An 11,984-nucleotide genomic window follows, 5' to 3' on the forward strand; every position below is an offset into this window, starting at 1 on the left:
ATTCGAAATGTAAAAAAATGTATGGGAGAATATTGAAGACTCTTATTATCGTAAACTCATATCCTGAAATGTCTGAGTTCAAGCTCTCCTTCTTATAAGGTACAGTAACAGTCGACGCAAAACCCACCAAATCGCTCAAATTCGCCATTTAGAGCCACAGAAACGACAATACACCGCAAGTGAGGTAGTTTTACATTTAATTTGAGCTTTAACTCAGACATTTCAGGATATAAGTTCACGATAGTAAGACTCTTCAATATTTTCCCATACATTCCTTTATATTTCGAATAAACAACCAGACTCGTCGCTTGTCTGGGCCCCCTGTGATGACGAGTCTTAGGTCTTAGATCTTAGTTCGAGGGTCTTAGTTTTCGAAAAACCCAACCATTGAACAAGTCGCAGCATAAAAAGAGTGCTGACAACATTTCACTCAAAGTAGTGGAATAGTAGAAAACTGAACTAAAACTACCAGCACTGAACGTATCTTAATCACGACAAAAACGATTAGACAATTTGGTAATTATAATGACAATGAAGGTGAAAGATAAGAAACTTACCTTGGCGACGAATTGCACAGACGATTGCAGAAAGTTTAGCCCAAGGGTAGTAAAATGGTAGCCTGAAGCTGATTAATTCTCTGATCGTAGCGGTTGCGGGATAAGTAACTAGTACGGTTGTCACGAGTGGTCTTTAAAATGCGCGCATACGTGATTATCCCTAGGGCGTTACCTGAAATGTGCGTACTACATTTTTGAAGAGTTATTTCATTTCCTTAACACGAATTTAACTTTGAGTGAACATGAAACCGCAAATTCCTAAGCAATGCTTGTTACCTTAGATCACGTTATACTGAAACTAAAGCCATTGATTGTTACTGGAAAATGTCGTAAAGGTAGCGGGGCGTTTCAAAACTAACAGCGTGAATTAAATGAGTTGGTTAAACAATAAGTGGCCTTGCTCCTACGTCGACACAAGTCTCGCTTAACATATTTGAGTGCATTATTTACCGAGTGTTTTAAATGACCTAAAAGGTGGTTTAAAAGGGTATGCAAGATTTCTCAGGGTCAACATTAACTAATAACTGAACCATTATCAGTTGTATCGCCGATGCTTATTGCAGTAACTTAGTGTAATAGCAGGAACTTTTTTAGCATTTCAGTGTCATAGTTATTCGCACAACTGAGGAAAGGAAAGCAACCGTTTTTAGGCCAGTGACGTATTTGCAGTGACAGCTCTGAGATATTTAACAGCTGGAAATATTTAACAGTATATTTTATCACAAATCTCATTGTTGACATCGAAACCTATCACAAACTCTGTTCCTAAAGCATACGCACTTCCCACGAACTCGCACTTCTTTGAAGAAAGGTCGGCCCTAAAATGTTGTTGCTATCCATTAGGAAAATCGTCTTTCGCTGCCGCGGAAGGGGAATGTCCGTTCCAAGAAAACGTCTGCGGTTTGTTTTGCTAACACTTAAGAATAAAAAGTAACATTTTAAAATGTATTTAGGGCAATATCATCCTCTATCTTGGGTTCATCTTAAACTGACGAGACTGTTATATCGCTCCTGCCGAATGAAATTACTTACTAAAACAGAAGGGATATATTTCCATAACAATATTCCTGTTATTGATGCAACAGACGAAAGGAAGTCAAGAATTTGTATACCACTGACGTGATACACAATGTCTATCTTAAAAGTCCGGACTTAGCCGGACTTCCGAATTAGCCGGACATCCTAAGAACAAATCTAATCATTTACCGTCTCCGATGCCGGCGAATGGAGAATTAACGACATTTACACCATCAAATCACGAATCCAAAATTTTACGTCGAAGCCTACCACAAATTCAGCCTCAGGGCTACACGCAGCTCTCTCTTAGACCTTTTAGTGCCGACAACTCTTCAGAGGAAAAAGTGGTCAAATGAAATTAAGTTTGTTAATATCGTGGCGACATTTTTTGAAGAGAAAATCTAATAATGCACACTGGCCCTCTGGGGCAGTCCATTTAGACTTTGGAATCTGAAGTGTTTCGAAAGAGTCCTTGTTTGAGTTGTTAGAATCATCCTCTTTCTCATGAAAAAACGTAGTCATCTCACCAAACAAATTCTGCATTGGCGCTCTGAACTTTCCGAAATCTGTTCAGTTTTAGTACAATCTATCCGCCCCAAATTCAGGAAACTAATTCCAAACTTTTCAGTCATCAGTTGAACTATATTTAGGACCAAAAACTTGACCAACTCGTCGGTTCCCAGATTGCTAGGCACTCATCACCAGAAAACCTTAAAACTGTAGTTACTATTCCTGAAAATATTTCCCTTTCCGATTCAGAAAAATCCGTCCTCCGTGAGGGCTTAAATTTTGTTTCCATATCTCAAACAACGTACGAATTCTCAGTTAAACAAGACGTAGAAAACTTCCTTCGCCGCGTTCAACGAAAAGCCTTTTTTTGCAGAAGAAAAGGCTCAGTTTTGAGAAGATTATCAACGCTGATTCGTTCACATAGATCACAACAAGTAAGCAATGTAGGTGTCTAATCACTTTAATTTTAATGTATCACGATAATAATCAATGTTCAAGCATTCCATTTCAATCTCGTGCTGTTTCGAGGTAGCTGTATCAGCGTTCTTTTGTATTACAAAGCCAAGAAAATAGGTAGAGGTACACCTAACGCAATTAAATAAAACTGAAAAGGTTTTAATGACTCCACTTAGAAATATTTGGTATGAATCGCCAAGAAATAACTAGGTACAAATGGCATAAGAGCGATGCACAACTGAATATATTTCCAAAGTTTCTGCCTGAGTTCCCGTCATCTTGCAGCTCAAAAACGTTTGAATTTTGCTCAAACAAACTATCGCTTGACCCAGGGGTATCCTCATGTTTTTTATCGCTTATTCAATCGTTTCAAAGAGCAACAGCTGGGTTAAAAAAGCATTCCCATCACGCTGACAACGACTTCTCTCCCTTGAGGAGGTATATTTTCAGACGTCGTAAGTTGTTTATTAAATACGTCGACAAGTATGAAGACAGGCTCTGCATCATAAATATAACTGATAAGACTTACATGAGTTGTTTCCAACCGATTATAGCTATTTTTGTAATACATCGAGACCATTACGCGATGACGGTTTCACAATTCAATAGACCTTACGCAAGAAGAGAAGTTTATCGGTATATTTTATAACATATTTCAAGGTGATTTCCACGATAACTTACACCTACCTTGCATTAAAATTATCTCAACCGTCTATGATAAAACTGCGACGAAAAAGTGTGATATCTCTCAAAATCGTCTTTTCGAACATAGAAACTGCCTTTCGCCGCACATTTCTTTTAGCGGGCTGCAATGTTTGTCCCGTGGTGATCCCAGAAATCTTTGTGCAAACGCAAGGATCCGGTTACTGGCATCTCGTTCACTGTCTTACATTCGCGTTATCTCTTAAAGTCCCTATGACGCTTATTGATTTTTTTTCTTTTATTTTGTATCAAATATAATGACGCTAGAACGTGCTTTAGCAACATTAGCGGCATTTTACCGTTTTCTGAACTTTTTTTTTAAGCTCCGTAATCCGTAGATAAAATGTCTGGCCGAGCAAAGAGTGGACTGGGCGCCGTTACGTCATAGAAGTAAGCATGTGTTCTTATGGACTTTGTAAAAAAACCCTAAAAACTCGAGTAGCTCAGTTGCATCAGCATCATAGTTAGAGAATGTCAACACACGGGCTGCTCTATTCTGCAATTTCTGCAGTTTGTCTCGTAGCGTTTTCCCACAGCTACCCCAAACAATGTCACAGTAATCAAAGTGAGGTTTTACTAAAGCTTGGTAGATGAGATGTAAGGTTGATGCTGGGATCAGGTGCCTAATTCGCTTTAGGGCCCCGATACCAGAGGCGATCTTTTTCGTTAGTTTTTCGATGTGACTATGCCAATCGAGTTTATCGTCTATTATTACACCAAGCGATTTTGTAGCTGAAACCTGGCTCACTTGAGTATTGTTCATTCTAATTGTTGGAGAAGCTGTGAGAGTATTCAGTCTCTGCCTCGACCCTATTAGCATGAATTCGGTTTTAGTCATGTTCAACGTGAGTTTGTTCGCTTGTAGCCAGTTGAAGACGTTTTCTAGGTCTTCATTTAGACAAAACTGAACGTTCTCAAGATTGCTTCCCGCATATGTGAGGTGCGTGTCATCGGCATACATTCTCGGTTTACAATTTGATAAGCAATTTGGAAGATCGTTGATATATAATAAGAACAATAATGGACCGAGGATGGTCCCTTGTGGGACGCCGCAAGTCAACGAGTAGCTACTGGATAGCGACCCGTTGACAGAGCATTTTTGTGTTCGGTTTTCCAAATATGACTGAAACCATCTGAAAGATTTTCCATGTATACCATAACAGTTTAGTTTCGATAGAAGGATCTGATGATCAACAGTGTCAAAAGCTTTTTTCAAATCTAGAAAAATGACTCCATTGATTTTCTCGTTATCAATATTATATGCCCAAGAATCTGTCGCTTCCAACAAAGCTGTTACAGTTGAATGATTAGCACGAAACCCTGATTGGTTTTGACATAAAATATCGTGCTCTTCCAAATAGGCATATAACTGTTCATAAACTATCCTTTCAAACACCTTCGCCATTATTGGAATCACCGATATTGGGCGGTAATTGTTAGCATCACCGCGGTCACCCTGTTTATAAAGAGGGGTAATCCTTGCATATTTCCAGTCGTCTGGGAACGTCCCTTGGCTAATAGATTGATTGAAAATATCACATATCGGCACACAAATGAGATCAGCACATTCTCTGATAAACCTAGCAGATATTTTGTCAAGGCCTGTTGCCTTTGACTTGTCTAGTTTATTTAAAAGTGAAAATACTTTAGTTGGATTGGTGGGTTGGAGCTTAAACCGTTTATCTGTTGCGGTAAGATATCTTTGATAGCTACCACTATCACGATTTATCTCACTGGCAAGTTTTGGACCAATATTAGCAAAGTGGTTATTGAATTCGTTTGATAGCTCCAACGGATTAGTTATCGTTAATCCGTTCACTTTTAGTGACGCCACTGGCGTTTTCCCAGATTTTCGAGAAGTTAACTCGTTTATAGTCTGCCAGGTCTTTCGGGAGTCGCTGGTTTGCTTATTAAAACTATTTTGGTAATAAGCTTGCTTAGCTGAGCGTATTTGCTTATTGACTATATTTCTTTGTTTCTTAAATAATGCCCAATCGTTAGGATCATTTGTCTTGCTAGCTTTGATTTTTAATATGTCTCTATTATGCATAAGGTCTTTCAATTCAGAGGTAATCCACGGAGAACTCCGTGAACGAACGCGCATCGTTTTCAGTGGGGCATGTTTGTCAGCGATAGCCAGAAATGTACATTTCCATTGCTGCCACATCACGTTTGGGTTGGAAGACTCGTATACATTATCCCAACATTGAGATAGAATATCATAACGAAACTTTTGGCGATCGAAATTTCGGAAATTTCTGTATGTAATAGAATTATGTCCGTTAGACATCCCATTCAGGGCAAGTTTTCTATATGCATACACCATGCTATGGTCACTTATTCCGATATGACAAACTCCCGAACATGCAATCTTATCCGAGCAGTTGGTATAGATTAAATCAATTAGAGTTGATGAGGTGGGTGTTATCCTCGTCGGCTCAGAGATAAGCTGCTCGAGTCCGTAGACATCAGCAATACTCCTTAATTTGGATGTGTTATTGTCATATCGAGTCGTGATCATGTCACAGTTCATGTCTCCCCGTACAAAAAATTCTACATTTTCACTATCCAATCTCCCAATTAGGGATTCAAAAGGTGAAAAAATGCCAATAGGAGAGTCAGGTGGTCTGTACCAAGTAACAATCACAAAGGATTTTGAATTTGGCTTATGGATTTCCAAGCAAAGATTTTCTAGTGTATCCATGTGTAGGTCATTTCGTACTGTAAAGTTGATTGAAGTTTTTACATAGAAGCATACCCCTCCGCCGCATTTTGTTAGTCTATCGCGGCGAACTATTTCGTATCCCGGAATATGAACTTCTTGATCTCGAATACTCTCGTTCAGTTTCGTTTCATTTATGGAAACAATATCGATATCATTGTTTGCTAATATGATTCTTAATTCGTCTATATGAGTAATTAATTGATTAATATTGAGTGATGCCATTCTAAAACCGCGCAAAGGAGGCAATATTGAGACAGATTTTTCGGCCAATAATTATTTGCCAATAAGCTGAGCGATTTCTGTGCTAAAAGACACTGGGAACTAATCAAACGTTAACAATACCGGGGGTTCGGCTTACGGCGGAGTATTTCTTTAAAAAACAAAGTTCTTAAGAGAGAATACTGTAAATCGAAAGTATATTCGGCTAACAGCCGCGCGATCATCAACACACACAAATTACTAGTCTTACGCAGAACTATAGTTACCTAATTACTTTTATTTGAGTGGAGCCATTTTTTTTAGTGATGACTTCAACAATGAGTGTTAAATCGTCGTCTCCTTTGCTGTCGGCCTCAAGACCATCCTATCGTCCACTAACTAGTTCAAGTAATTTTATCCGGGTGAATATTATCATCTTATGTGCCGTTGAACGCGTTCGAAATCCCAAATGTTTTAGAGGATTTCACTTTGGATCACTGCACAATTCCTTCACCTTAAGCCGCAGAATCTATCCACGGATAGCATTTCCATAAAGAATGAATAAAAGCGAGACTTAGAGTGCCTGCTTTGACTTGTTTTGACAACATCCGCAAATGGCCAATCAGAAACGGCCGTTCCCACGGCTAAGACGATCTGTCATAAATCAGCTGAGGCTTCGCTTCGCAACATTGCATTTTATCCTGACTGCTCTGCTCCGAGAAGGCGAAAACTACTCTAGAAGTGTTTGATCTAATACAGGATACTTCGAATACAGCAAATAATAGCTCATTGTCTTTCGTTCTGTTGCCATTTTAAGCTCACCAGTCGTCTCAGGACCTTTTTACAATATTTCAACAAAAGCTTTGGTCTCGGCTTATAGACGGGTTTGGCTTATAGGCAAATGACTGCGGTCCTGAACACATGGGTGAATTCGAATTCGGTGTCCACTTATGGCTTATTTTCCATAAAAATCCAACAGCTTCTGAAAGCTAAAAGTTTAGGGTCTCGATTTATAGCCAGCATCGGCTAATAAGCAAATAATTACGGTATCGAACATATGCTTAAATTCGAAGTTGGTGTCCAGTTAGCACACTGCGCTCACAAACTGAATCCACCTCTTTCGCCCTTTCATAGCCTCTGGCCCTCAAAAGGAATTTCGTGGAGCGATATATTTTTCTTCGAATCAGGTACTCGAACAACCCTAAACTACACATCGAAAGGGCATTTTATCTATTTATTTATTTATTTATTTTTCATTTTCTTATTTATTTATTTATTTATTTTTTTCTTAAAAGATCGTAAGCAATAGATTCCAAGCCCACTTCGCTTCTTTGATAAACTTGGACGCGTTATCATGAAGTCACGAATATTTAGGTATCAGTACTCTTCTACACGGCCAAAGAGATACCGGAAGCCCAAATTTGCCACAATTTCGGACCTTTTTCGTCTCGTAATGGTTTTCAATGCTGGTTTAGATAAAGCACAGTCTGCTGGCTTATCTGGCAAGGTCGAACCTTCGCGTTCGTGATTGCCTATAATTTTGTTTCTACGGTGTTCTGTACAACTCGATTTGCGAGTCCCAAAATCGGCTTGCTTGATTGTTTGATTGAAAATATTACATTGAAGTGAGCTGTCCTGCATTGCAGACACAATTTTTGTCAGTCAGTGTTCAGCGGTTTCTTGCCGCTTCTACCATCGTGCGGTGGCGGAGTTCAAACATGGCCGGTCGAATAACGCAACGTTACTTAACTCGCCCGCATAAGGCGTCTGTACTGCAGGCGATAAGTGAGCTATGTCAGCCTGTAGGCTAAAAGTGATCGATGTCAGTTTCTAATTCGCTTCTGCATTGCATTGCCGGGCAAGGCAATGTTGATTCAGTGGCAAGCTAGATTAACATACACACTTTAGTCAGGTTTTGAAAATGGCTACCCTAACAAGTATCATGAGAGTATATAGGGTTTTTTTATCTTCCTCCATGCCGAGTTTCCTAAGGTGTAGGAACAAATTTAATGCCACGACTAAGACCTTTCCAGCCTTTTTTTTATCTTAAAGGATATACTTGCATTCATGAATGTTGCTACAAAATACATGATGGTTATGGTCCTGAAATCCTCGTTTTGTAATCTGAAGGGTTTTGGTGCAGTTAGATTTAAGGAATTACTTTTGCAATTTTTTTTGTTTTTTTTTTGTTTTTTTTTTTGTTTTTTTTTTTCCGTCATTGGCCTTCATTGTCCTTGATCTTCCTTCAATTTCAACTATTTACCTTTATCTACCTTCGTGTAAGGTCATATTTCTTCATCTAAAATCATTTTCCTTATTCCAACTTCTACTACCATCGTTTATCTTCATCTTACTTTGTTCTACTTTCATTCGACCTTCATCTGACATCATATATCCTCACATCGACTCTTCCTTCATCTACCATAATTTACCTTCTTCTACCTTCACTGACCTCTATTTACGTTCGTATATCCTCCATCGTTTACCTTCATCCACCATCATTGGCCTTTATTGTCCTTTGTTAACCCTTTCAGTTCACCTTCAAATGCAATTGCTTACCTTGATCTCTCATCACATACCTTCGTTTTCCTTCACTTCCCGTAATATAAATTATATTCATCTCACTTAATTACCCTTCTTTTACCTTCATTTACCTCCATTTTCATTTATCGCCCCTTCTTTGCCTTTATCTGCTTCATCTACCTTTATCTACCCTCATCTAATTAATTTTAATTTTTGCCATCTACCATCATCTACCTTGACTCAGCATGCTTTTCTTTTCCTAACTCTCATATTCCTTCACCAACCTAAATATACCATCAATTACCTTATCTACCTTCCTCTACCTTCATCGCCTTTCATCTATATCTAAATTTGACTTCGTTTACATTCATGTTCTTTCATCTAATATCATTTACCTTTATCCACCATCATTTACCGTCGCCTACTTTCATCTACCATCCCCTACCTTCAAAGACCGCCATTTTCCCTCTTCTATCTTCATCCACCTTTATCTCGTACGTTCAATGTCCTTTATCCTCTTTCAGTTATCTTCATTTTCATCTTCATTCATCTGCTATCCTCTACCTAGCTACATCCACCTTCATCAACCATTATTAACCTTCAAATACCTTCATCTTCTTTTATCCTCCTCCCAGGACTGCAGGTATGCCTACGTTGAATGTCTATCCGAACTCTCTTACTAACCCTGGATCAACCCCAGGGAGTAACTTTTCACCGTCTTATTAGATTTCTTTCCTTTAGGTTCTGTTATGCTCTTTCTGGCACTTTATGTGACTCTTCAAATAAAACCATCAACGCGTGCTGCCCCAATAGATTGCAAAAAGAACACTGCAGCCTGCTTGGAAGAAATAATGAAGGAAATCAATCAATTTCGATTTGAGGTTAATAGCCTCGTGAAGAACAAAACATTAGCGAGAGGTAAGTAAGGTTCTCTATAATCATGTGTGCTGATACCTTTATTACCATTTATTCATTTTAACCCTTACTGTTATTGTTTGATCAGCTAAGAACTGTGCTGACCTGTACAAATCCGGCCGAAAAGTCAACGGTGTTTACACAATCGATCCAGATGGTTCAGGTGCCTTTAATGTATATTGTGACCAAACAACAACCGGTGGGGGTTGGGTAGTGTTTCAGAAAAGACTGGATGGCTCCGTTTATTTTGACCGCACTTGGAATGACTACAAACATGGCTTCGGTAACTTGGTCGGTGAATTTTGGCTCGGCCTGGACAATACAAACCGCCTGACACGAAACGAGACATATAACAAGCTTCGAGTAGATCTGGGAGTAACTACGGGCAAAACAGTGCACGCTGAGTATGGCCTATTTCGGGATTGGGACCGAGATCGCTGAGTACCGGCTGTACATTGGCAGTGTTACAAGTAATGAAAAGGTTCTTTTACCATACATCATGCGATTTTTATATATCACAGAGATTTAGCACCGCGTTTATGTGAAGCAGCAAATCTCAGCATGGCTTTTCATGTTTCACACAAAATAGTATGAACCTTGCTGCTTTAGCTTCGCGCAAGCTCACGTACTGGTGGATTTGAAGGCGCCCTTACATGACTTACAAAGAATAGTTTTGGTGCCCTTTATCCGGTAATTAACCTCTACTCTGTGAAAGAAAAAGTGAAGAAAATCTTGCGTATACGGCCAACGCGAAACAGGTTACTCTCACGTAGAAACGGCGCAAGGCAACTGGCAAACGTGAACAATGGCGGGAAAAACAAGAACACGTGGTCACTCTTGCCGTTCACCTTTCACATAAACTCGGTGCTAAATCTCTCTATTAATTCCCTCTCACCATCTAAGAGTCCCCTTTCCCCACCCTTACCCCCACATAACCTGCACATAATGACTTTTCTTACGTATTACCGTTAAACTATGAACAGTTTGCTTCCGGAGCTGTTAGAGATAAAACAGTTGTTGAACTCCGCTCTGGTAAAACATTACAATTTGATCAGTTATCTTACTTGCAAGCTTTTCTCCCTATAACCTCAAATAACACTTAATCAATTGTCATCATTGGAGATTAAGAATATTTTTTGTTATTTGCCGTAATGATTGGATTTTGCGCACTCCATCCAATAAACACCTCCGCTCCAAGTGGCCCCGAAGGCCCTCGAGCTTGTTTTTGTTGATAAGCACCCTTATTTTAATAAATGCCTCTCCTGAGTAGGCACCCTTATTCAAATAGGCACTCCGATATCAATAAGGGCCCCCATCCTAAGAAACGCCCCAATTCTGTTTCAGCAGTATCAGTGTAGGAGTACATGTCCATTAAGATCAGCCCAGGTCCATCTTCATTTAGCTTCTCACTCACTCTCACTGCATGGCTTATAACCCCAATGACATTGTAGTAATGAAATCTCTTTAGTTTATTGTTTAGTCTAGTTTATTAGCTTCGCCGACGGGCAGGGACTTCGCAACAGCTTGCGCCAATTAATGCGGGCCCAGTAAACAGACCCATCCCACCCCAGGGGAGGACATCCAGCACACAGTAATCTCGTGCGTGGGAAATTAAATTATCTCCCGAACAAAATAAATGAATGACAATAAGAGAAAATAATTTAAGGATTTAACGATGTAAAAATTATTTCCGTTTTTAGAAATGATCATTGAATCTTCAGAGTTAGAAGAGGTTCTTTTTCTGATAAAAGTCTAATCGGGAAATGTTTCTAGATAAACAAAACATTTCAGGTTGGATTTCTTTGGATAATTTTATAAAACCATCACAGCATGCGATTCACGTGTAAAGCCATTCGGGCTGGATTACCGGGCTTTAACTCACATGAACAACAAAAGCTGCCAGGGGTTGCCTTCTGAGGCTATACAAGAGGGTCTCGCTGAGTTTTAACCGTCAGCCGTCAAAGTGACTAAAATTTAACCGCTAACTCGCCGTCAAAAATAATAAATTTTTACCGTCAACCGTCAAAAGAGCAGCTCAATACTGTCAGGCACCTTACAGGTCTTTCGGATCTCGCTATTTTCCCCATTTTCGTTGCTTTCAGTCGAAATATAAAGTCAGATCGCAACCAAAACAGATCTAATCAGTAAAACTATCTCCTGTCCGATCCTTTCCACTAGTGCCGTGTTTTAGCTCAAAATTAACGGTTAATTTAAGGGTCTTAGCTTTCGTAATTTCAAAAATTAAGACCCCTCTAAGTTTTCGGGATTACGAAAACTAGGACCCCCACCAAACCATTCTACAAAATTCCTACCAAGTCAAATTACGACCGTTCAAAGACTATAATTCGTAAATAACCAAAAAACTACTATCATACTTGAGA

The 11,984-nt window shown here is 39.3% G+C and overlaps 1 pseudogene; it reads left to right on the forward strand.

The window, feature by feature from the left end:
- Window positions 1–9,389: 9,389 nt before the first annotated feature.
- LOC148720434 (angiopoietin-related protein 7-like) lies at window positions 9,390–10,132 on the forward strand (annotated as a pseudogene).
- Window positions 10,133–11,984: the final 1,852 nt, after the last annotated feature.

The sequence above is a fragment of the Stylophora pistillata genome, chromosome 11 (genome assembly GCF_964205215.1).
Source record: "Stylophora pistillata chromosome 11, jaStyPist1.2, whole genome shotgun sequence".
NCBI lineage: Eukaryota > Metazoa > Cnidaria > Anthozoa > Scleractinia > Pocilloporidae > Stylophora > Stylophora pistillata.